The 27,827-nt window shown below is 40.7% G+C and overlaps 1 long non-coding RNA gene across 1 annotated transcript; it reads left to right on the top strand.

Annotated features, from left to right (window-relative positions):
• The first annotated feature begins 116 nt into the window (after window positions 1-116).
• On the top strand, window positions 117-26,608 carry LOC128150364 (uncharacterized). Its single transcript, XR_008238035.1, has 3 exons — window positions 117-523; window positions 2,793-2,886; window positions 25,717-26,608. It is a non-coding gene; the product is annotated as an uncharacterized LOC128150364 (long non-coding RNA).
• Window positions 26,609-27,827: the final 1,219 nt, after the last annotated feature.

Below are 27,827 nucleotides of genomic sequence, written 5' to 3'. Positions count from 1 at the left end.
TGGGGCTGCGCTCTTTCCCCCCCCTCCCTTCCCGTCGTGTCGCGTCGCCGCTCCTCACCGGCCGGGGGCTCCGGGGGACGCCCTGCGGGCGGGGCTGGCGGCGGCCCACGGGGCAGCCTACCCCGGCGGGTAGGGCACGGCGGCGGGGGCCGCCCCGGAGGCGGGCAGCCCCTTTACCCGGCGATTTCCCATAGCGAGGCGGGCAGCGGGTGTCCGTCCTTGCGCGCGGACCGCGGGAGGCACTAGGCGGCCTCTCGGGGTTCCGTCAGGTCGACGGCTTTTGGTTTCCTTTCTTTCGGGTACTCTGAGGAGAACAAGCTCTGAAATTACCAGCAAACGAACTCCTGGGGTTCCCCTCTTAACTACAACGGCGGGTGGTCGCCGCCCCGAGCCTCCCGGCAGCAGACCCAGACCCGCTTCTGCGTTGGGGCTGTGGCGGTCCCTCCCCTCGGCCCCCGTCAGCGCCGTTCAAAAGGGGCGGTCGGCACCTGGCGGGGCTGGCTGAAGCGTCGTGCGTGTAGGTGTAAGTAACGTACTCGTAGCTCCTCCGGAAGAGATGTTTCCAGTAAAAATAACAATAAATTGTCCCATTTCCTGAAATACTGACGTCTGTTGAACAGATACCGACAGAAAATCGGAATATCTGAACAGAGTTTTTTAATATTGAGAAGTGCTTAAAAAAACTCAAGCTATTTAAAATAATAGAAATTGGTTCAGGAAAACTGTCCTTTAAAACCAATGAGGAAAAGTCCTCATGATTCTTCAAGAAATTATTCGTTAAAAACTCCAAAAGTCGTGGCAGCTTTACTGTTACACCATATACGAATACCTGTATTATACCATACACAAACACCTTTTGAAAATAGACCGAATAATGGCTTAAAATGTAAATTTGAAAATAGGAATGCATGGGTCCGTATCCAAAAGTTGAGCTAGTAATTCTTACGGTTACATTAAATGGCACTAAATGACACCACAATATACTGAATAACATTACAGAAATTTTAAGAAGCATGTAGTGTATTTTCTAGCATAATTTACGATAATTCTGGAGTGATACCAAAGTGCAGTTCTAGATTCAATTTAATCTCTCTCCATGTGGAAGTGGCTGTGACGGAAAGAACTCCTAGTTCTTCAGCAAAGAATGGTAACATGCTCGTATAATGCCTGAATCAGGTGCAAAAGGGAACAGTTGTATTTGTTGACGTAGAAATTCAGCAGTAGGACAGAGTAGTTTCTCATACTGCATCTGCACATGGTCTCATTAATAATTTCCCCATTTTATTTCAGGCTTTGAAAAAGGTTTGAGGGGGATAGGTATCATGCTATTACTGAATATTTATGAAATATATGAGTCTTTAGAAAAATCTAAGCCTTTTTTTTCATCATCAGGAGGCACAAAAGCTGCTCTTAACCATTATAAAAATCCTATAGCTTTCTATCTGTAGGTAATGTCTATTCGTTATGGGAAAAAATGAGCAAATGAATTATACAGTGTAAAGACATTTTAGTTTTTTGTTAATGAGTAACAGCGTGTTCTAAACGGTTCATTTTTATCACTGATTTTAATTACCTTAGAAGAAAATCCTCACATACACGATGAACATAGTAAATAAATTATGGCATTGTGCAATAAAAATGACAAAAAGTACAGTATGTATTATTCAGGCTTTAAGCTTCATTTCTGGTTTCAAATATCCCTGTTTCAAACTTCTGTACTTTTAAATTAGCAAAAGGTCATCATGCATTCCCACTGTTATCAATGGAAGTCTTTCTATTTATATTTCAAAAGAAATAGAGTAGGTTTTCAATACCGTGTTTTGTCTAGGGACTATCTTGAAAGTTTCTTTAGAAATGTTGGTTTGAATCAGAGGAATGTCAAAATGTCATGTTCCAAAAACCAGTAGCACAGTCATTTTACTTCTGGTTATACTTATTTTTTAAGAACTGGGTAATTCTGAGAAAAATGCATTTCTAAAATTGGTCATTAAAATTTTCAGTAGGCACTCCATTTTCTTTCTTTCTGATTTTCACACTGGCCATATAAGAGAACCCAGAGTCCAGCAATTCCAAAAATATCTATTGTGTTTGAAATGGGGGCCCCTTCTGTCAGGTACTGTATTTTCAGCTCTGATCTCTAGTTCAGGAGCAACTCTTAGATCTCTAGTCTTGAAAATACATGTGTTGACTTCAGGTCTTTGAAAGCTACCAAATAGTTTTCAATAATCTATTTATAATATTGCTTGTAATATTTTATTCTGCTTTTTTTACATCAAATTTCACTAATAATTTCCCAAAACTTAACAAACACACAAAAAACTTATTCTGTAGTTCTCTGCCACAGTTTATCGATTTTTGTGACATCTGTCATTTGTGCTGTAAGGAGTACCTTTTCCCTTATTCCAGGGCCTAGTTATCTGACAAAATATTAAATGCTGAAGATAAATGACATGGTAGGTAATTTGATATTTCTCTTAGATATTTTCTTTTTTGCGCATGGAAATAAGTAAAAATAAATGGCTAACACTTTGCTGTGGGAGTCCGACCCACTATAATTATACAGATTAATAGCAAAAAAGCATTGTAAAGCACTGCAGCAAATTAAATTACGTTTCTGGCAACTTTGTTAGCGAATTAGAGAATGGAAATACAGGTTCGGAAACAGAAAAGAAGCTCAGTAGGAAAAATACTGAAAATAAACACAGAAAGAGGATGAATAATGAAAAATAAATGCACTTTATAAAAATAATTGGAAAAATATCGGAGAAAAATCTTGTCCTTTCTCTTCAAAGAGGTGAAAGACATGTAAAATGATATTCCAGGATCTCAGAAATGTGCCAAAGTCTTCTAGCAAAAAGGAGCAATTGAGTATCTAATATTAGCAAGGTAAGACATCTTAAGAATGCTTTTAAATGACAAGAAGAGGAATTATAAATATTGGAGTGACTGAGACATGAATGTTTTATTTTTAGTTCATTTTCACCACATAAGTAGTTTGGGTTTTTTAATATTCAATTGCATTTGTCCTTACCTGTCCTTATGCACATTGTTGGGTTTTTTCTCACCTTCTCTCATTTGGTGCATGCACAGAAATTTACATTTACCCAGGACTATTGTGCACAGATGACACCTTTTTTATTTTTTTTTCTAATTTTCTAGTTGCTGACTTTAATGTCAAAATTCATATCTAGGATTGACAAAAACATGTAAAATGCTGGGATATTAGACAGAAGCACTGTCTAAAAAGTACTAGAGGGTAAAATTTCCTAGTGTGTTTCCTCTATTGGTTTGGGAGGGAAACAAAGAACATGTTCATTGAAGAAATTTTGCACAACACAGCCGAGGACAGGACAGCAAAGGAACAAAGTTTAGAAGCATTAATTATAGTGCTTAAGACCATGCTACTTTTCATTTTTTGTAATGTTAGGATTCAGAGCCAAGTTGGACTCCAAAAGCAGTATGTGCAGCAGGCAGGCTTCAATAAGGGAGTTTGTTGCAGAAGCCGTACTTCTGTGGTTTTGCATTACAAACCATTAAAATGAGGAAAACGTAAACCCACATGAAATAAATTCAGCAGCAGGTTAAGTTTTTACATGAAGCACTGAAAAAACAAAAAGCTAACAGCATGGGAATTAATGAGGAGGAGACTGAGGAGAGTAGAAAAGATGTTTTTGCATTCAGAGAGGGGAGCATATAAATTCTACTAACTCCAGATTTGCTTTTTCTGTTCCTTATATTCTGTAGAGGAATATTTAAATATAATACATGGCTGGACATTTTGAAAGTATATAATTACTTAGCTCTGTTTCTTGAGATAACAGCTCTATCTATTATATATGGCTTCATATATATGCTAATTTTCAAAATAGTATTCATTTACCTTAAGAACAGAAAGTGCTTGAATTGATCTTTAAGACCACTATTCAAACTGCTTAAGAAACTGATTTTTTGAGGTGCATAGAACTTCAAAAGTTAAATTCCTGAGTAACTTTAAATCCTAAATTCATCAAAACCTGAAGAATTGGAATTGTCTCTAAGCAAGAGCTCTAATATGACAATCTGTGAGATTTCTGTTCTGGGCTTGCTTACTAACTCAGTCCTAGGAAAGTAGACATGTTTAGAATCTATGCCTCAATTTCTCCTCTTTTGAAAGGGAGGTAGTATACTTGCTTTCCAGATTAAAGTTTATATAGTACCTCTCAAAACATTTGACAAAAAATGCTTTAAGTGGTACAATAAGTAAATATTTTGCTGACTTGAGCTGTCTAATTTTTTAAAAAGCAACAATATTAGGATTTCTTTTTGTGGAACAGTCAGTCTCTAATGTTTTTCCGTGAATTTATTTGTACATACAGTCCCTTCAGATATATCGGGAGAAATGTTTTCAAGTACAGCCATCACCAGATCTACATGCACCATTATTGTCACAGATATTTTCATTACCAGGCTAGTCATTATCTCTCTAACCCCCCATGTGCATAGACCCATGCTATGATAAGATTAATAGATTTTCCTCTGCCTTGTTTCTCCTGTAGGAGAAAGATGCACAGAAATCACATTAAACATTAAAGTGATATCACTAGTAATGTTTGCAAAATCTCTTCCACATTCTCTCCCAGGTCATCACACCTGTAAAGTGTCATGCAGTTCAGGCTTACTCTGAATCCAGTACCTTTCTGTCCACTCAGAGGGTAGTAAGGCCGTAAGACAGCATGCAGTTGCTGCCAAATATCTCCTGCCTTACAAGCCACCATGCCTGGAAATACAGCAGGAGAGCCTTCAAATGGAAGGCTTCAGTATACTTTGGGGCACTCTTTAATGACACAACAGCTTCTGCAAAGTCTTGATAACTCAGGTTTTAAGCTTGGAGGACAGCCAAGCCCTCTCCAGCTTCATTCACATCACACTTCCTTTGGCTGAAGCATGCACTTACTGACCAAATTTTTAAAACCGACTGCCAGCAGAGACATAGTGTCAGCCCTATTCCTATTCTGTTTAGACAAAGGCAGAGTTTAGTTCTCATCAGTCCTACATTTTGCTTATTTAGTAGCAAATGGAGAAGATAAAACTTTAGTTATCTATTACAAGCGGAATACCTGCTTCAGGTATTTTTTTTGTAGCAGATACCAAAGGAATCAGTTTGCATACCATACTGATCTCAGATTACAATGTGTAGTCTTATTTGGGCACTGCCCATAATACACCGTCAGATTTTGTGATGTTACATGTTACAAGTGCTTTAGTTAGATGGGTTAGAGACAGTATTTTCCATGAAGCAAGATCCATAAAGAGCTGTAGCAGTGTTTTAACAGGTGGCACCTGTCACAGTTGGGACTCTTGACAGTACAAGTACATGACATACTGTAGCTCCCTGTAGAAACATGCAGAAACTGCATAACAATCCTTTGCTTTGAGGAGATGAATAAATTCCTGTGCCAAGAATATCAGTTATATCTGGTGTAATTGACTGTTAAGGAAAAAAGGCCATGTGGTTGGAGCAGAGGGTGGGGAGACAAATTTTTGGCAGAAGAAAAATATTCTGGTACCATATGGTACAGAACTCCCTGGTGTCCCTAAGCTCAAATTACAGGAAACTGGCTGCCTGATTTTCAACAGGGAAGATTTGAATTCTGGAGCTGCTATACAACTGTAAGACCTATTGCCTTAGTGGAGATCCTAGTATGTGGGTTTCCCAGTGATGTTATCATAAAAAAAAAGATTTTGAAAACAAGACAGTTCAAATGCAACCATCTGGAGTGGCATTTTCCATTGCAAAGGTTTAAAAGCCAGTGTTTACTTTGCGTAGAACTGATTTTTTATCTGGTTCCCTATGGAAGTGGAACTTAACTGATCATATCACCTATATGTTTCCATTAGTCTCTATATCCCTTCCCCTCCTACAAGTTCAAAGAAGATAACTCAGCAGAGAGGGAAGAAGCATCCTAAAGTGCTCAACTATATTATTAGATCAGAGAATCCACACGGATGATAATGATGATGAATGGGTTCACTGCTGGGAAAACCTTTGACTAATGTGTGCTCCTGAGACACCAGAGAATCTAACTATGAGATACAAATCCACAGGAAAACAAACTTCATTAGCTCCACTGCTAACTGAACTATGTATATTTTTAATGTCATGTATTATTCTGAAACCAAACTGAAATCCAGTCCTACTTATATTACAGTAAGGTGATTATAGTGAGTAAGTGCTTTCATGTGGAGAAAATGCCTGGTACTTACAAGCTCTTTAGACTAATGGAGAAAGGCATAACATGAACTGATTTTCAGAAGATGAAGTCAGACAAATTAGGGGAAAAGGCACAGATTTTTAGCTGAGAGAGCAAGTAACCTTAGGAGCAGACAACTAAGGTAAGTGGAGATTCTCTGATTTTTTATGTTTACAAATCAGGACAGTGTTTCTTTTTGAAAGATAAACTTTAACCATATACAGATTATTAAGTTCTATCCATAGTAGCAGGGTGAAATCTTCTAGTCAGGAAGTTAGACCAGATGAGAGCATGTTTCTGGCTTAAACTTTGTAAGCAAGCAAGAGGTGTGCAGTGAGGCTTGTAGAGGAGGCCCACTGTCATCAGTGGAAATAACAGAAGGGGAAATAACGTGTCTGAATATAACTCTTTAAAGAACTCACTGCCTCAGCATATCCTTCGGGTAAGACAGGGCCCATCTATTTTAGATGCCTGTTGAACATTTCACACCTGACAGATACAGTTTAACAAATTTTGCTTTAATGCTCAAATATGTTTAAATATATTCAGCTGTCCTCATTTGAAACAATCAACAAATACAGTGGTTAGAGATAAGTCTTTAAAGAGCAAGGTGGCCACCTTATTTTTTTCCTCACAATTTTTAAGCCTTATTTCTGTAGGAGGATTCCAGGAAGAGACTTAATGACATTAATATGACCTCTTGCCTAAGGAGCACCAAGTTCTGAGTGGAACTCATTATGGAAAAGATAGACATAACATATTCAGCTTAATTGGAGAAACCAGGAAGCCAGCTATTGCAGGACAGTTACAGCCAATATGGTTCTGAAATCTTGTCCTATTCTTCAGATTTTGTTCATACAGAAATATCTTGGGGAGGAGCACTTCAAAACAAAAGTATATATATGTCTTGTGCAACCAAAATTTTGATTGCCTTCAGTGGGACTCAGTCGGGCTGTTTCTTAAAACCAGCACAGCCCTTTAATGTAGGATTCTCCAGTACTCAGAGTATAGTTGATTTTTCTGTACTTCACCCCTGATCCTGAATGCCATCCTGTAGCAACAGCCTTATTTATCCTCTCAGAGCCCACACTGATGTGTTGCCTAGATATACATTAAGCTCACTGCAGAGAAGAGGTGTGAGGCTAGGACTGGGAAATTAGGCTCCGAATGCTGTCATTCTTCAGTGAGCGAGTTAAGGACACCTATGGCCATACATGGGAGAACTTTTGCAGTTTCTATATAGCCATAGGCATCAAGCAGGCTCAGCACTAAAGTCATAGCAGTATGACTCATGCTACCCACTGCACTTGCCAGACAGTGAGACTTAGCTGCTGGCGGCAGGCGTCAGAAGTTCAAGGTTTGTCTTCCAAGTGGAAGAGAAGAAACAGGTCATAGTTTTCCAGGTCAATGAAGCTGTTCCTGTCATGTTCGGAGGAGTTATCTTGGCACTCAGCAAATCCAACAATAGAAAATGTCAAAAGCTACCTGGAAATATCTGGGACCAGAGGGAGAACGTGCTGCATGAAAGATCTCTATTCAGGGCTGATATCGCTTTCCAGGTGATTAGCTGTTCAGTAGGATTATGTGCCCTCAGCCCTGTGACAGACCACAGGGGAAAAAAAAAAGTCACTGCAGCACAGGATCATTTTATATCCAAATAAAAATATCTATTGTAAGGTTTTCCTGGAAAGACTGGACTACACCATCAGAAATTAGAGGCAGCTCAGAGTGCTTAAGTAAAATGTCTAATAGGGACATAGTCGTACAGCTGGCAGATGGCTATGCATCAGTTGTCTGTGCATGGAGTGGACCCTCAAACAGAGCAAGGGCACCTATAAAAAGAGCAGAACTGTCTAAAGAGGCTAAATGCATCCAGAATGACTGTGTGAAGTTTGGAGTGAGGATGAGCTCCTAAGACAGCATCCTAAACCAACATCAGTCCTTGTCATTCATTGCTTAATGTTTGAGAGAATTATCTCAGAATCATGTCCGGTTGTCATACCACATGCTAAACCCACTGCTAAGGATGACTGGGAAACATGAAAAGTGGCTCGCCAGTGTTGGATGACTGGGAAACATGAAAAGTGGCTCGCCGGTGTTTCGCTCTCACTCCTTCATGTTGTCTCAGAGATCGTTTCTGGGGAGGAACTCCTCCATCTCCCCCCAAAACAGATGAAATTTGATGTAATGACTCACCTACCTGAAAGACCCCAAGGGCCATCATGAAAGCCTCCAAGCTGGTGAAACATCTTCTGTGTAAAAGATGCTGGCTGCCTAGATAGCTTCTGGTGAGTGGCAAGCTCAGGCTGCTGAAAGGCCCAATTGCCTTAAAAACCTCTGCTGGATGGCAGGCTTCTGGAGGTAGAGCAACAATACCTCTTTCATTCTTTAAGGATGCCTTTGTGTTCAGAAACCTCTTGTCCTTAAATCTGACAGTCACCCTGTCAACCTGTTACGGTTATGGGGAAAGCCATAGTCTTGGATATGTCAAGGTCCAAGAGAATGTCTCTCCGACTGCTGTTAATTAGGCCCTAGGTTCTCATGTTGAAATTATACATTTTTTTTTCCACACATACCCAAGACTGAAACCATGCTTGATCTTTCGTGACAACTGTCTAATCATACATCCAATAATTTGGGATATTCTGGCTGTTTAGCATGTCCAGGTGGTACATAGCCTCCCTCCTGCTGCTGTTGACATGCATTGCAGCAGAAAATGGGAGAGTTGCATGGCTGAGATTTTGTATGTGGTAGCGTAGCAAAGAGTTGCAATCTGCAGGCTCAGACCATGGTTGTGTAACACTTCCCGGAGTGGTCTGGGTAGCCGCAGGCTCCTGAGCCTCTGCTGCACATGTCACAGTGCCTTGGGCACCATTCTCAGCTACTGGGCCTCGACCAGGAGTGCTCCTGGGTATGAACAGAGTCACTAGCTGATGGATTTGGCCTCATGGTGCCTGTCAAGGCTTTTCATAAAGGACCCTGAAGATCTACCTGCTGTGTCAAATGGTCTCCATAGTAAGCCCCTTCAACACTTTGCAGTAATATATGACTGGTACTCTGTCAAAAGTCAACTTGATAGGAACTGTGGTTATTACTTGTCAGAACCTGAGTTCTTTCCTCCAGGACACTCTGTGTACCATGTTACAACAGAAGGTAATTCTGTAATTGGTCACAGCAGCACACAGCAAATAGCTTGTGCAAGACACTTAAGAGATTTCTATTCCCAAGGTCACATTTTCTGAAAGCTACTGCACAGCACAGTTTTAAATTGTCTTAAGAAAAAGAGAGAGGTATGACCCTGTCTTTGGGGGAGTTTATTCCTGTTTAAGAAATCTTGGTGCTGGAAATTTTTTTTAAGAATTTCATCAGGATGATTTTGTGGCCTGGCAGAGTCCCTTTAAATGCTGGCGGAAAATCTTTGCCCTTGCTGTCTGTCACCTCCAAAATACTCATCAACAACCGCAGCTACCTATGAGCTGTTACAGAACCATCTGTGCAGCCTTTGATCATGTTTTTTTTAATTCCAGATTTCTATCATCCTTCTGGAAACTGAGAATGGGACAAAATGTTGCAGCAATGTTACACAGTAGGGCGAGATATTGTTAGTGGCTACGGTATAAAACAAAAAGTTTAGTAGTGGCTGCTGACACCTCAGGCAGACCACAGTCCCCAAGTCTGCAAAATTAAGATGATAACAATTATTGTGGTATGCAACAGACAAATACTTAAGGCCATTATGACTTTCTCCCTCTGAATGTGAAATCTGATTTCTACGATACTTCATTCAGTTTTGGAGGGGCTCAAGTTGAGAATCTGAGACTATTTTATTTGTTTCCATTTTGGTGATGTCAGTATCATCTCAAACTTAGCCTGAAGCCTGGAAATCTGTGATAAAAATCCAAACTAGAATGTAATTTTATGGATCACATTGATCTGATCTCTCTTTTTCTACTTGAAAACAAAAGACTACTTGTACCTGTTTTGTTGGTTACAACTTGTTTCAAAGAGCCTGATTACTTCTGTCTTTCTGTTAGAAGCTTATCTCATCGTTAAAAGGGATGAAGAGATATAACAGGCTCTGAGGATCAAAATTCAAGAGCAGCTACACGGGTTACTGATGATTTAAATAAGAAAAATAGGGGAATTTTGTAGAAAATAGTTGCAGAGTTTCAGTGAGAAAAAGCAGCAACTCTGATGTAGGTTTGCAACGTTAGCTAAAAATAACATTTTTGTGGTCAAATGCCTGTTTAGTTAATTAGATCATTTGTTTCACAGAATATTAGTTTGAATAAATACAGGGCTCCAGAGCACTCTGGAGCTCATTCCCTTTCGTCCTCAGGGAAGTACCCACATGGTGTAATCCCAGAGAAGACAGCAGCTTTGCCTGCGTCCCCAGGGCACAGAGCTCATCCCTTAGCACACATGAGTGCATGAAGTCCCTTACTGGCTGCCATCCTGAGAATCTGCTAATTCAATTTCTCAGCATCTTCCAACTTGTTCTCTGTAATCTTCTAAATCCTGAGAGTTCAAGCAGTTAATGTGTTCTCTGCTAGAGGTGATTATTATATTAATTAGTCATGCCCCAAAGCTTTATGTGGAATAGACTGAAGCCTTTAACAGCCAAAAGTTACAATGCCACCTCCTAGGATTATGTCAAAGTGACCCCACAAATAAAATCTTCACTGGAGTTGCTCACCACACAAAAAGTGATTCTTCCTCTGGCCACAGGGAGCCACACAGCCACCATTATGAGCCCAGGGAAGAAAACAAGGGAGAGGGCAAAATTTGCAGTCTCTAAACTCTGTGCCAGGAATTACAGGGGTTGCTCTCTCCTTGAGGTGAGCCTACTAGTTGCACCTGGGCTCCTGTTAGCTGTTTTCACACCAGCTCCTGCTGAGAGTCTTGCATTGTTTTTAGCCAGGCATGTAGAATGCATATGTAGCAAACTACTTGTACCTACTTGCACACAGAGTAATTAGTGCAGACTGTCATCATAATTTCTAAGTTCCTTTTTGACTGCAATTTTAAGGTCACTTTACAAGATGGAGGATGACCATTAATCTGTGAAGCCTTAAGCAACAATAGCAGTTGCCTGACCCCAGAGAATAATCCAGGTTTTGTGTAATCACCCCAAGTATATGACTCTTAAACATTTAATTCTGTCAGTACGGTACACCACTAGCATCATAGACCAGAAGGCCTAATCATTATTTCACACTCCATACATCTAAGATAGTTCTGGTATTAACATACAGGTTTGGTAGCACTCAGCTTCGTAGTGCTTTCTAGACAAGACCATCACATGAAACTCATTCAGCACCATTAGCTTCTTTCTCAAGACTTCTAACTGGCTTTTAGAGACAGGACTTGCGCTGCACTTTCCCATTTTCTCCTTCAATATGTTTCCACCAAATCTCAATTTGGTAAGCTGGGGAATCCAAGGAGATCTCATGTAGAGCTTCAAGTGAGGGAAGAAAAAACTTAAATGAACCATCAGCTTGACAGAGAGGCATCCAGGGCAAAACTGATTAAGGTCCACTGAGGGATCAGTTTCCCTTGTTTTCTCTTCAGCATATGCTCATCTTTTTCTTTGTCTAGACATAATATGTACACTACAAAGGTAGAAACAGACCTCTTTGGGGATTTTAATTCTAGCTAGGCATCTAAATAGATGTTCTTTCATTTTTTGAGATACTTAACACTCATTGTCATGCAATATCATTTATCAGAGTGCTTAAACACATATCTAGATTTTGTCTAAGAGTTTAAATATTGAGATAGTTTGGACTAGAGGTCTGCTGCACTGATTCTCACTGTGCTGGATTAGAGAATGAGTGGTGATAGCGCCATGGACCTGCCTGGTGTCACATGACAAGTTAATTGTTGATCCAGAAATTGAGCCTGCAAATGCTGAATTTCAGTCTGTTGTCCCATCTACTGTTCTTTGCTGCTCTCAAATCAAAGTATAGCTGATTGAAGGTGCAGATTTAGTCTGTAAAACTTGTGTCTCAGTCCAAACGTTGCCTCATCTCCAAACATCCCCAGCTTTGTCTGAATGCTGATACTTCCTAAATAAAAAGCTCCCTCTGTTTCTCTATTTTATATATGTAGTGGAGATGAGCAAGGACTATTCCTCAGAGGACTTTAAAAACACTCTTTGACCAAATGATATTTGCATTTCCTCTGCCACTCTGCAAGGTTCCTCAGAAGGCTGAACTACTCTCTCTGCTGCCACAGAAGCAAAGCCACCATTTCGCTTCCCTCAAGCTGAACAGTGTATGATTCAGAATTAATTTGATAGTAATGGAGATGACAACTATTACTGTGAGGTATTTCTGCTATGAATATTGTCATCCTGTCCTCATTTCACCCCCCACCCCCCAAGTTTTGGTGTTACAAGGAATCTCTGAACAGCAGACGACCCCATATACAATGCATATGCATATACACTGCTGTCTAGGCAGAACAGGAACTTTGGACTTGGCAGCCTCTGTGGATACAAGAGCCCTAAAGTCCCACAAAACTGCAGCTCTAGCTTGGAGACAGAAAACAATCAGCGTGGGTCTACAAAGTGCATAACACACACAGGTCTGTGGGAAGTGGCAATTCCTTCTAAACAGGAGACAGGCATGGAATCATAGACTAATTTTGGTTGGAAGGGATTTTTGGAGATCATGTGGTCTAACTCATTGCTCAAATCATAGGACATCTAAGGCTGTTCCCATCAGGAAACAGGAAAACTTTTTATTTTCTTTCTGGCTCTTTTTCCACTAACAATGCCCAAAACAAACCGGCAGTGAAAGGATGGATTCTGTGTACATAGCTAGGAAAAACAGTACAGGTTAAATTTAAAATATGCACAATTCCTTTCCTTCTAACACTGGTATCAATGAAGAATGAATAGCATTGAGGCCAGTATAATCAGAAGAACAGACACTACTGGCTACAATCCCTATACAGTATCAGAGCAGATCCTCTCCCTATCTACAATGATTTGATGTATTAATACACACATGGTAATTAATACACACAGGGTAATTTAGGTCTTGCAACCCTGAGAATGAGGGCAAAGTCCTGAAATAATGAATGGCCCAGGGTGAAGAAAACCAATCTGCAGTCTCTTTATACCTCACTCAAAACAGCCTCACTTCCCTTTGTCTTCTCTTCCCCTTTCTAAAAAGAAATGTAATGTCAAGCTACTTTGTGTGAGCTTGGCTCCTGCCATACCAGATACCCCTACCCAGCAGAGAGATTTATTCCACCCACTCTTCTACAAATACCCACAGAAAGCATAGCACAGAGCTGCTCTAGGCTCACTGCCAGTTTCTCAGACACGGCCTCTCCTTGATCCCAACCTGCTGTACATAATGACTTTGTGATCTTCCTGTGGAGAGCCAAGCTAAAGACTGATGCTGGAGCTGGCCACTGAAGAAACCCAAACATGGCAAAAATGCCAAGAGGTGTGAGGACAGGCATTACAAGCAAGGGAGAGGTAGGTAAGAGGGTTGGGGAGAATAGGGCTCAGCCCAATCTCCTCCTAACTCATTGCCCTGATAGCCTCCTGTTAGCTCAGAAAACATTTTAGGGCTATTAATATTTTTATGAACAACATGGACAGGTTCCTATCCAGCTGATGAAAGAAATTTCCTTAACTTTTTGATATCTTAACAGCTGAATTTGTAAAATCAGAACTTAGTGCTGTACTAAGGTATTAACACAAAGTCTCAGCTCTAGTCAAGTCATTAGGTGCCTCATCTCTGACTTCACTCTGAATAGCTAGTGTAGGCTTATTTTAGTAACTAGCCCTGTATCACAGTGACTATAATAAAAAGACATCATCTATAAAAATCAGTTTAAGTATGATGCTTGAAAAGCTTCAGGAAACTAGATGATTTCAGGGGGCTTCTGTAAATGTAACTTCTACAAGAATAACAGAATCGCCTACTTGATCTAACAAGCAACATATTTGCTACTTCCAGGTAGCAATTATTTCAGTAGACTACAACCAGAATACAGTCATGTAGCTCCAGTTTTGACTAAGTCCTTCCTTTCCTTTAAACAAGGACAACAGGAAGGTCAGTTATCCACATGCTGCTGTTAAAAATGGTGAGGCTTGTTTTTACTGAAACCCTCCCTGTTGGTTTTCCTGTGTGGCCACAAGCAAGTCAGACACAGTGGCTGTGTGTCACTTCTGTTTCTCTGGAATGAAATGAGCTCTGCTACCAACCTCACAGGAGACAGGTAGTGATCAAGATTTTGATCTTTTGATGGGTTGCAGCATAGAAGAGCAAGATGCTTTTATTATTAATATTCTCATACATTTATCCTGTAGTAATTTATTGCACAAGCCAAGAATTATTCTTCAAAGAAATGTAGAAGATAAATCCTCTCAAGTTATTTTATGAGCAACAGAGCCAACGAATGCTGGATTCCTACAGATTTGAGTTCTTTGTCTCCTAAACTCTGCTTCTCACCCCATAATAGTAGCTCTGCTGCATGTTCCCCTGAAATGCCCACTGGGCATAGACAGCACACGCTGCAGTTGCTGTGCAGCCATCCACAGATGGGCCAGCTGACCAGGTTATATAAAATGCCTGTATTCTGCCTACTTTTTTCTCATGGGGGTCATTAAGCTGGGGAGTCTGCCCTCCATGTAGCTATCAATTTTTCAGTAAAAAACCCTCTTAGGATCACATTTGAGACTTCTACATGATTTAAATGCAACCGAGTATGGCCAATAGGCCTGAAAGCTATGGGGCAGGGTGAGAACAGATGGATCAACCACAAAAATAATCTCTCCTTAGGAAACTGGGAATGTTTCTCCCATCCCTAATGTATGGCATGGAAACGCAACGTCAAGACTCCCAGACAACCTTCTGTTTTATGGCAATAAAATGCAATACAATACTCTAAAGGCATTTTCATGTTTTAAAGGTAATTTCCCTGTGTTGTCACGACAGGGCTGAATCCTTTTTCATGTCCTAGATAAGCCTTTAATAATCTCATATCTTAATATAATCATTCTAGATTTTAAAACCTTTTGGTTTTGGGATAATCCAACATTCCTAAGCATATTTTATTGCAAATGGCTAACATGATAGGGTGGATGGAGAACGTAATTTTGTCTATAAATTTCATAATGAAGAATGTCATATATGGATAAACTACATTTCTAATGCCTTGAAAATACAAAGTTTTGAGCCTAATTTTAGAGCTGTCCTTTGTCACAATTGAATCTAGCTTTTCAGTCTTAAGATCAGTATTCCATTAAGCCACAGGCTAATGAAAAAAGTGTAGGTAGAAGTATAAGAAGCCACCTGTTCTTTGGCCTGGCTAACTGCAGACAGTCCAAATAGTTATTTTAATACTTACGCTCTAGGAGAATTATAGTGTAATGCATTTGTGCTTACAATGTTAGCATTGACAGGAAGGTCATAGGTAAGTTCAGGTTTTTTTTCTGAGTATGCTTTTACCTAAGCTAACAGGGAGACCCAGGAAGGCCTACAGCTGTATGTATGCCAAAAGGGTGTAGTGTTACTGTGAAAGTGCCATAGCAGTAAAGGTGTTAGTTATGTCAATTAATGTTAGTCAGTGTACAAATGTCATTTACGGAGGTTAAGTGATAGGTTAGTGTGTCCAGTTGGATGTTACCAATGACTCACTTCAGAAACAAAGGAGCAAGGGTACAATTTAAATGGATGTTAGACTTTTATCGTGAACTTTTGGGGGTACAAACCACTATAATTTCTTATTTCTCTTACATTAATGTGTCTGTTAGAAGTTGCCTTTCAATCACTTCCTTACATGTTCAGCTTAGACATACCCTGCAGCACACTTCCTGTAAGCTTCATGCTTGCTTTGCTGCTGTATATTGTGTCAAAGAATCTAAAAATGGATTCTTAACTTTCTATAGATTGTTGCAACTACATGGATATGACTCAAGCAAGATTGTAGGAAGACAGTATTTTTATTATTCAGTCTAGTAAAATACATTTATTTTCCCAATAGGCCTTTCCTAATGTCTTTAACAGAAAAACATACCATATAGTTATTATGTGACTCCTAATTAATGAGAATTGGCTCTGAATTCTTCCGCTTAAGATGTGCTGGCCTGCACTGCTCTAAACTGACAGCTTTCATTCAGTAACTTCAGTAACAGTGTGACCATTTGCTCTCTGCTTCTCAGTGGTACAGATCACTGAATTCTGCACAGTCCCTGTGAAATCAGTCAATGCTGTTGCCTGTTGGCTCACACAGAGCTTAGCTCCCTGAAAGCTTTCATTTTTTAAATAAAAAATTCAGTTGAAGATTGCTGCTTTAGCTGTCTGCGATTCAACTACTTGTAAAAAATAGCTGTCCTCTAATATTCATTGATTGAATAGTACTGGTTTACTGGAGTGATAATCAAACTAAGATAACTTGTAATTTTGAGTGAAAATAAGGTATCAGTGTCTAGAAGATCTGAGGACAAAGTTTGCGGTTGCACGGGATGTGCAACAAGGAACGAGGAAGCCTAGAAGACACACCACAAGATGCAGGACCCCGGTTTAAACCTCACTTGAAATGGAGTTGTTAGTCCAATGTTTCTGAGGTGAAAGTCATATTGGTCACATCCAACGGGAAACGCTGACCTGTTACTTAGCCTCTGTAGGTTCACTTCAGGCAGAATCACAGAATTTGGTGTTAATTTGATCCCTCCACAAGCTAATTCAGCATATTGTGCTGGCAGAAAATATCTAGTTTTTGTTTGGGTGGGCATAAGGTTTTTATCAATCAGTCAGTGTTATTCAGTGCAGAACACAAAAGCACAAGTAGGCAAAGTCACTTGGTAGGCCAGAGGGGCATGGCTTCCAAGTCGCTTCCAATGCCAGTCCAGTGGACTCACCACAAGGCTTCATGTGTTGTTTAAAATATTGAAATGGCCTCCAACATTTCAGTGTCAAAATCAATAGTATTCTGATGAATTGGGCCCTTCATTTTCTTCTCCCTCCCCCCCCTTCCACATTTTTAATCTCTTTCTCTCTGCTGGTGTACTAAATATGTTTTGAGGTTTCAGACAAACTCAGAACATTTTCATTTTTAATTTCAATTAGCTGAGATCAGAGGACCTGACCCCTTTTATAATAACCGGAAGGGTTGAATAATTGAGGTCTGAGTAGTCAAGGTCAAAATATGTTGCTTAATGTACATCTTACAATTATTTAATACTGACTTTCTAACACCACAGATGTTAAACTACAAGATCTTCAGAACCCAAAGACCTGTTTTTATTTTATGAACAAACTAAACAATATATGTTTTTTAAATTGAAAATTATTAATGGAATCGTGGCATAGCATTGCATGTAGCAGCAGTGCATCTGCTCATGTTTAGGTCTGTTCACATTAGCAATAATACTTAGGATAAAGCTGCTTCTGTCTTTAATACAGGATCTGTTATGTCATGGGAGGTTCAGTGTCTACAACACAAGCACAATTACATAACGATGCTTCACCCACAGAATCTATTAGTGTGCATTAGTCAACAAGGATGAGAGGCGTACACTTACAAGGATCAATGTTCCTGTTAACACATTGCATCCGAGATAGGAACAGACACCCCCATGAAAATGGGTCCATGGAGCAGGTGACCTGGTTTTCTTAAGACATTGTTCTCATTCTCCCTAAAAGTAAGAACGAGATCACCTCTAGTTATGTTAATCTGTTTTCACATCTTGATGCAATTTGTCAGAGCAGGCTATTTTACCATTATAACAACTTTTAACTCAGGGTGTTACTTCTGCAGTAATGGATGTAGGAGAGAAAAGGGAGAAATTGGTCCTCACGCAGAGCTGCACAGCAGCACCAGTTCAAGGTACTGCTTACAACAGTGCAACTAGTACATCTGGAGATTTACAAGGAACAGTGGAAGCTATGTCTCAGAGCAAAATAAATGTGCTTGCACATGCTTGAGCCAGTTTAACTAAATCACTCTAAGCTTGTACATAATTATTTCTACAAAGCTGCTTCCTATCTCTTACATTCAAATTAACTGCTTCGGTCAAGTAATTATTTTTCTTCAGATTTTTGGAAAGAACAAGCTGGAAGTAAGGTGCTTATATCAGAAAAGAGTAAAAGGCAGGAAGAGACGCATTGTAATACAAACACTATGGGTCTCCTAGCAAGGAACAGTTCAGAAGAGGGCAGGGTACAGCATTTAATTGCTGCTGAATGGGCAACCAATTCTCGTAAAGGTGAATACTGAGTATTTGTCTCATAACCTCGTCTTCAGTAGCGAGCTCACCAGACCCATGTCCTAAAGTCTGTTTTTTTCCTCCTGGAACTTTTCTTTTCCTCCTCAGGCTCTCTGTTTGGTAAGCTCTTGGACCAGTGCAGTGAGATCTGACAAGCATTATTAGTCAGCCCTCTGCTGCCTCAGTTCTTGGCCTGGTGTGTTAATACAAACTGAAATCAGGGCGCATTGAAACCAATATGTCACACTCTGAATGTAACATTTGAAGGCATACTGCCCATTTACAACTTTTTAATGTAGCGGTCACCACTAGCAGAGAAACTGAAAGGTGCAGTAGTAAGTTCTTCATCTGCCACAGATAAATCAGGTAAGGACCATGAATTAAGACCTCAGTGCTCCCATCCATTGGGGAACCTGGGGGGAGCCAGTACTGCAGATAGGAGAGGTGCTGCTGTGAACAGGCAGCTTCAGAAGCTGCTTTTCACTGAGCGCGCACATCACTAGGAACTGATTGCAGACTGTGTTTTAAACATTACCCAGTGATGTATACTTGGCTTGGTTTGCGAGATTGTGTTTGAGCAGTACTCTTCAACAGGGCATCTCACCCAAGTTAGGCAATCAGGTGTCCCAACTTCAGCCTCAGGCATTTACTTTGAAATTCATTCCCTCCCTGACACATCTGTTATTTTTGTTGAGAAAAAGCCATTACACAATATAAAACAGGAATTAAACCTCAACACATTTGCTAGCCCTAACATTTGCTCTATACATAACTAACGCTAGTCCTAGATTCCTAATGACTTTAAAAAAACCAAACCATAAAAATGGATGTTTTATAAAGCTGGAAGAAAAGACTTCCCCATACAGTGCAAAAATGTAATGCGTCCCTCACATCATGTTTACTCATGACTTTAAACTAAGCAGCTGTAAATGCCACTCTTCTTTTTCATTTTGCCACACATGCACTTACTGCCTTTTCTTTCCACGTTTATGCAAATGTTAAAGCAAATTGCAATCTCTGAATATCCTTCCAAGTCTTTCTTGTAGGTATGTGACATGGCTGAATAGAAGTACCTTCCCGCCTCTTTCTGTGTTTTATGGTGCAGCCCTGAGATAAGTAAGTGAGCTTTCTCCTCATGTGAGGCTTAAGTATGAGACATTACTTAGCTAAAAATCCAGAGAGAATGTCATCAGCAGAGTTCTTCCCCAGCTCTGGGATGGCATGTGGGCAGGGACAAAGTAAGGCTAATAAGAAAGCAGCTTCTCATTGGCTATTTAGCTGAAATGTTTATTGTAAAATCTCTCAGTCACTGCTTGAGGACAAGCTCAAGATCCCACAGCTATTGATCTGAGAAATTCCTATTTGGGCCGGCCCAGCAAGCAGCATAGATGCTAAGCCAATGCCACAGAAGCCCGGGCCTTCCTAGTAAATCTGGTTGATAACCAGTTTAGCAAAATACCTGATATCGGCCACAGATCAGGTGAAGGTAACATAATCAGTAACCTGCTACATCACCAGAGAAAACTAATGACAGCAACCAGTTTGAAAGATCTTTTAAAATAACAGACATGTCCAGTCCAAAATTCTCAGCACAGATGTAATAATCCTCTTACTTATACATCTCCTTTGGGAGGGGATGAAGGACTCTAACATTGCAGTACTGGAAACTTCCACTGATGATGTAAGTTGGAACAAAGATACTCAGTGTCCTGAAGGACTGAGGTAGCAGAGCCTCTGTGGGACCACAGCAGGCGAGGTAATACTGTCACTCTGCACTATTCGGATAGTAAGGTATCGAGCAATCCAGATGCAGCTGGTGGCTACGAGCTGTTATTTTAGAGATGTTCTCCAACCTTCAAATGAAAATTAGACAGAAATAGCAGGTTTATCTCTAGCTGCGGCAGATAATTTCTGGAAGGATTTTACATTTGGGAAGGATTTAGCAGAGACTTATTGTCTTAAAGGAACTGTGGACTTTGCCAAAAGTCAAGACTCTCCTACAGGCTGACCTGTGCAATTATGTTTGTGGCAACATTTTGTTTGGAGTCCAAAGAACAAACAATAACCAGCAAGCAGCCCACAGCCTTGTTGTGATGGGTTAACCCTGGCTGGATGCCAGGTGCCCACCAGAGCCATTCTATCACTCCCCCTCCTTCTCAGCTGGACAGGGGAGAGAAAATATAACAAAGAGCTGTGGGTCGAGATAAGGACAGGAGAGATCACTCACCAATTACCGTCACGGGCAAAACAGACTCAGTTTGGGGAAAATTAACTCAATTTATTACAAATCAACCGGAGTAGGGTAATGAGAAATAAAACCAAATCTCAGAACACCTTCCCTCCACCCCTCCCTTCTTCCTGGGCACAACTTCACTCCCGGATTCTCTACCAACCCCCCAGCGGCACAGGGGGACGGGGATGGGGTTTACGGTCAGTTCATCACACGTTATTTTCTGCTGCTTCATCCTCCTCAGGGGGAGGACTCATCACACTCTTCCCCTGCTCCAGCGTGGGGTCCCACCCACGGGAGACAGTCCTCCACGAACTTCTCCAACGTGGGTCCTTCCCACGGGCTGCAGTTCTTCACGAACTGCTCCAGCATGGGTCCTTTCCACGGGCTGCAGTCCTTCAGGCACAGACGGCTCCAGCGTGGGTCCCCCACGGGGTCACAAGTCCTGCCAGAAAACCTGCTCCGTGGGCTCCTCTCTCCACAGATCCGCAGGTCCTGCCAGGAGCCTGCTCCACCGCGGGGTTCCCACGGGGTCACAGCCTCCTTCGGGAACCCACCTGCTCCGTGTGGGGTCCTCCCCGGGCTGCAGGTGGATATCTGCTCCACCGTGGACCTCCCTGGACTGCAGGGGGACAGCCTGCCTCACCATGGTCTTCCCCACAGGCTGCAGGGGAATCTCTGCTCCGGCGCCTGGAGCATCTCCTCCCCCTCCTTCTTCACTGACCTTGGTGTCCACAGGGTTGTTTCTCTTACATGTTCTCACTCCTCTCTCCAGCTGCCGTTTTCCGTCTGTCCCAACTTTTTTTTCCTTCTTAAAAATGTTATCACAGAGGCGTTACCACTATCGCTGATTGGCTCGGCCTTGGCCGGCGGCGGGTCCGTCTTAGAGCCGGCTGGTATGGGCTCCCTCGAATACAGGGGAAGCTTCCAGCAGCTTCTTACAGAAGCCACCCCTGTAACCCCCCCACTACCAAAACCTTGCCACACAAAGCCAATACACTTGTGCAAAGCTGAAACCATCATTTTATCCTTCATGCTAAACTTTAGTTTCTCCATGTGCTCTTAAGCTTCTCATTTTCAGCCTAAACCAGGATCCTGGGCAAAAAATAGTAATCCAAATGTTAAATCACCCAGTTTTTAGTACCATGGGGATTTGCTTGACTGAGGAAAGAGCAGAACAATTCAAATCAGACCCAGTTTAACTTTTGCTGACATTAATGCCACATTCTGATATCGGAAAAATCCTGGTCTATGTCTTATCTGAAAAGGTAATATCTAAAAAAGACTGAATTATCAACTGTTATTATAAATCCCTATAGAATACTGGGATTCACCCTACTTTCTCAACTTTCTCACCAGAAAATATTTTGTCCACACCAATGCTTCTATTGCAAATGATTCAACCAGCTCATGCAGCATAGTGGGGGGGCACTTCATTATCTTTTCAACCCCCTGGAAAAATGTACCGGAATACAGGGACCTACCAGAGTGTGCCAGTTTTTTGAATCACATATCCAAGAAGATGGTGCCCTCATGAGATCCAGTCATCCTAAAAACATATGTAACTTTGGTCAGGTAGGGATAAAAGCAAATTAAGTGTGAAAAGTAAAAAGTTTTATATAAGTTTGTAAGGACAGGTGAAAGAGTCACACTTTACTTTTCTGAACCTAATCCTGAAGACATTCAAGGGCAGGTATTAAGCTGACAAACTGTAGATTCTGGGCCTACTCACTTAACCTGGCATGTGTTTTCCAGGCTAGCTTGCATTTGCAGAGAGACCCCAGGTGGAAGAAGCAAGCTAGCTTTCTATCCCCATCCTTTTCTGAATGAGGTTTAATGATCCTTTAAAAGCTACGAGTCCCCTTTCCCATCTCTCAAGATGTAGAAAGTTGTTTTGACTTTTCCCACTGATTCGATTTTGTCTGCCTCCAGCTTTTCGGAAATGCAAATGTCTTCCTGGCAAAAAGGAGATACCATCTTCGCTGTCCGATTTAATTACTAGCGGTCAGTGCACAAGGCAGGAAAGAGAGTAAGCAAAGCTCAGTGCGGAGCCTTTCCGTACAGAGAACATATGCATAAGCAAGTGAGTCAACTCCTACCACTTATGGAAACACATACCCAAGACTCCTGCATGCGCCTTATTGCTTGCTTATTAATTTAGTCTTAAGTAACAGTCATCATCACAGTAACAGGTCTGGAGTAACTGACCCAACTTCGTCTTCGAGGCATATATTGACAGCAGTGATCTAAGAACATAGGCTCCCATTTCAAAGAAATGTGGGGTGGTTTTCCTTTTTTTTAATTGAAATACCACGGTCTTTCTAGGAGGAAAATCTATGTATTACCTTGCATCTTGATTCTGGAAAGTATAGGTGTTCAATAAAGCATTTTGAATTACCAACATTTAGTCTCTTCGCAAAAGCACAATGCTTTAAAATTATTCAATAATTAATTTTTAATTATTTTTATAGGAATCATAATTAATCATCAATGGAACCGCAAGCATGATAGGACACATTACAAAGAGCCAGAAATGGATTCTCAGTTGTAGCTTATTCAGTTGTCAGGTTTAGGCACAGAAGCCTTATTGTTTGAGTTTGTTCTGGTTTATGTTCAGCCTGTAGCCTGTGAAACTGCTGTGTGGTGCCGCCTTGGGGCATCCTCTAACCGAGTGCCATATACAATAATGACAATGTAATTGACCACTTTAGAGATTAGATTGGGCATCTCTTAATTCCTTACAACCATCAACTGTCTTTAATGAATCCCTGACAAAGTTAAAACATTAAGCTCATACCCCTTTTGTCAGATTGTGATACAGAGGAAGACGGATCAGTTGAAAAGCTGCAGTTTTCTACAGCTCCTTTTTTGTTGCTGCGTTTTTTTTCTTTTAACAGTTTTAGCCTTCTTAACCTTCAATAGCAGATGATGCAGCAATTAGAAGAAATAAGTATAATTGCTAGCAAAATATATTTTCTTTCCCTCCTGACTTGCAAACACCAACGTATTAAAAAAAAAAAAAAAATCTTGTCATACTAAATTTCCTCGGTGGGTGCCACACTTGTACATTACTTTATCATTGTAATACATACTTTTGCCATCAAGTAAGGGTTATTGCTGTAAACTGGAGGCTTCCATGCAGTGCTGCGAAGAAGGAACTTCTTGTTCCTGCAGTTTTTTTCATTTAGCTATGGCTCTGGCCTATCTTACTATGCAGCTTATTCCTGACTCATCTTCTGAGCTTACAAAATACGAGATAAAAATAGATTATTATTCTATCTAGATTCCCATAATCCTTGTGCTCATTAAAAATAAAGTCAAGTAACTGTTCTTAGTCAGGATTGCACTAATTAGTGCAATTGGCACTTCTGACCTTGTGATATCTACCCTTAACACACTGAGGTTTGCTGTGCTGCCTGCATTACCATACACAGCATATATACTACCTCCTTACGCAACAAAGTGCTGAAGAGAGACATGCAAACCAGAAAATAAAGGTCAGGAGCTTTTTGCACAGTAGTATGTAGTTTTTCCACATCCTCACCCTTTGGCTTAACTGAATATTTTAGATTTCTCTTCATATAATAAAGGGCCACAAATGAAAAGCAGAGGCCAACTTTTCATAGATCCTTTAGGGAGACAGCTGTTCCCCAAAGAGCTCTCAACCAGTGGCTCTGGTTCAGGGTAGCAGCATGTTGGTTTCTATAAACAACTGCTTGGGTCTCGAAGATTTCAGGGAGATACCAGCAGAAGCTTATTAAACTTAACCTCATTTGAGTGTTTGTTTTGTTTTTTAAAGACAGACAGACTAGGATGAAGGAAGTAAATTCCCTGCTTGCTCACTTTACTTTATGGAACAGCTTTATCTTTTTAGTCTTCTTTACTATGCATTAAAATTAAATGTGTCTGGGTTTGTGCAGGAAATTAAAAACTATTGGCAGTAGGGTTTTTTTTGCTGTAGCTGCTAACATATTTAGTGTTTGATTTATATATGTTTCACTGCAGTCGGGAAATCACTAATGGTAAATCCATTAATAAATCTAATCCTCTCACCATCAAGCTGTATTTAAATAAGTATTTAAATAAATTATACTGATATGACAATCAATTCTCTGAATGTTACAATAAAAAGCAGAAGGAACTTAACTATGCAGGTGATGGATCTACCAGAATGAGAACAGAAATTTAAATAGTCCAGAGAAATCCTCAGTCATGGTAGGCTGACAGGGGTATATAAAACCAGGAAAGACACAGAAAAAAAGCTACATCAGGCATTTTTTTGTTTAAACCTCCCATAACACAAGAGGGAAGGAACAACCAATGCAAAATGAGAACATTTGCAATGAATGAAGCTTCTTCTGAAACAAAGTGGATTTTTGAAAGAGCTTGTAAGTGGCCTGCAGGACTCATTAACCCCCCAAAGCTCAAAAATGTATCAGGACAACAAAACAAAACTGACACTGAGGAGGCAAGCTAAAAGGAAAACAGAATAGGAATATAATTTTCAGTGGGCCAGGACATAAGCCAGCTTCTAATGGAGGGGTTAGGAAGAAAAATTCCTATATATAGCAAGGTTATTCGATGCTTGTCCACTCCAGGGATCCTTACAATTTTCCCTGAGGCACTTGTCCTGGCTGTTCTGAGTGTGAGGATAATGGCTCAGACATACCTGGGGCCTGATTCTTTATGCAGCTTCTATCATCTGTGTTTACATAATAAAGGAAGGCATTTTAATAGTTACTCCAAAAACAAAAATTATTGAGTAGCCTGAAAAATTAGCGTTGTATTTTTTGCTATTTTTTGCAGAATCAGGGTCTTTGTAAGCCTGGAGCAGAAAAAACCATTGTGTTGAGAAGTTAAAAGCCTAAAAAAAGAATTGGCCATCTAGCTACTAATAAAATTCTAAGTTTCATGGACTTTTGGGCCAAAAACCATAATGACGATTATGTAGTTTAGTTACCTGCACACCGTTGGTCACAACCTCCCACTGTAATTACACTAAACAGTACCTACTTCTATTTCAGCTCTGTAATAAAATATTTAAGACAACAGTTTTGATTTCAAGACTTGAGGGATGGAGAACCGAACACATACCCAAGTTGGGGCTTTCCCCCCTTCCTTATTCTGAACTCGGCTATATTCTGCACTGAACTGCTGCATCTTAAATCCTTTCTTCCAGACTGGAGTCCATGACTGAGAGCACCTGCCAAGTACTTGTACATAATAGAATTGTATTTTACTTACCCTTGGATAAACTAAGCAGACTAGACTTCATTCTTTCACTTAAGTAAGTTTTTCCAGATTACCTTTTTAGCTTTAATTGGCTAGGGTCTTTTAGGGGTTGGGTTGGTATAGCTTCATTTTCAGTGTGGGGAGAAGGTTTATTCAATGACTAATGCTAAAAATTGTTCTTGATCTAGATCATTCCCTCAGCAGAACTGAGACTTGTGTAACGGGCACACAGTAGTAGGTGTTACAGGCAACCTTCGGAGACTGTCCTCCCATACATGTTCTCCTGCCTGCTTAGCAAATACTTAGTTGTCATACTGTAAACATAAAACACACACCACACCTTACTAGTATTACCGTAGGGCAATGGCTGGAGTAACAAAACCCGCCAGCTACAACTTTAAGTGACAATGGAATCAATACTGGATATTGGAATAAACAGAAGTGAGAGAAACTTTACTTGCCAGAAATTAATCCAGCACTGGTTAATCGATGTTGTTTCAGCAAATATTACTACAGGCTTGTGGGCAATGAACAGAGCTGAGTTTTAAGACTCTACTGGTCTATTAAAATGATATTTATACTTATTTTTGTCATCAGTTTTGACTAAGAAACTTCCTGGAAAAACAATCCCACCTTAATTATAGCATATGAGGTTCAGCTCTGAAGGCTCTTAAAATTGTGTTTGTCAAGTGTGGGCCCTGTAAGTTACTGGCTGTGGTGTAACAGAGCAGAGCATTGCACATAAAATATTCCACTACTTCTACCAGCAGCAAGGAAGTATTTAGTCAAAGCAGTGGCAAAAAAAATACCCCTCAAGCCATCAATTCCATTGTACAGACTTTAAGTTAGCCATTTTCAATGCAGGAAAACTACTGTCTCGTCCAGTGGAGGGATTTTTCTTTCTTTTTCAGAAGGATGCATAACATCTTGTGCACTTCAAGATAGAGGTGCAGAAGGACGCCCCTACACTAGGTCTAGGTTTCTCCCCTTCAAATACTTTCTGTTCAGGAAGACCTAATGTGTCAGCCTAAGAGAAACACAGAGACAAGGGAACACAACAAAAACAAAAGCACTTTCAGTGTTTTCAAAAGTGTGGAGGGAGAAGAAAACCCAGCAGCTTCACTTTGGGGGAAAGCACTGGCAGGTTGGGGGTTTCACAGGGCTGCTGCACCTCCCACCTCCTCCTCAGGAAAGGAGATGTGTGCAAGAAAAAGGAAATAGGCTTGCAGACTGGACTTGCTGGTGGCAGGTGAGGGTGTGACCGAAGTTAATCAGCAGGAGTGTTTAACATCATTGCATCTGAATCTCAAGTTTCAGCTTCCAACCTCTTGTGTGATGGAGTCTGCTGCTTATGAGGGGAGAAACAGTGGATGAAGGGAACTGATTTTTCCCTAAAAAACAACCAAGATTGTGGGGCAAGGGAAAAAAATGAAGGTCCAGGGTGTAGCAAGCAGATAAGTTAGAAAGCCATAGCTCAGAGCTGGGAGTGTGCAGTTCCACCAAAGACAAGACAGCTGGAAGGACCAGTGAGCAGCCAGCCACCCCTCAGAGGTGAAGAAAACCTTACTAAGGGACTGGGCAGCATTTAATTCAACTCAAAGTCAGCCAGCCAGCCATGCCTAGCCTAGAAACAAGGACACTGTGGGGAGGGAAAGACTGGTTTAGAAACTTTTCCATATTGCCTAGCCCTTTTGAGTCAACATTCAATATATGGTCTCACTAATGCTGCAGACAGAAATCCTACTGCCCTCTGCTCCTACTCGGCGTATCTGCTCAAAGGGTCAAATCTGCCCTTTTCTGTATTTATATGTATTTACTTACAATGGAGACTCATATGCAGCCATCAGTTGCCAGAGTCTCTCAACTCTTCTCAGTGTCACTGTTTTCTGGGATAATTTTTCTT

Source organism: Harpia harpyja, chromosome 13, assembly GCF_026419915.1.
Source record: "Harpia harpyja isolate bHarHar1 chromosome 13, bHarHar1 primary haplotype, whole genome shotgun sequence".
Classification (NCBI taxonomy): Eukaryota; Metazoa; Chordata; class Aves; order Accipitriformes; family Accipitridae; genus Harpia; species Harpia harpyja.
Note: the sequence above shows the minus strand (reverse complement) of the source record. Positions and strands in the feature narration are given on the sequence as shown.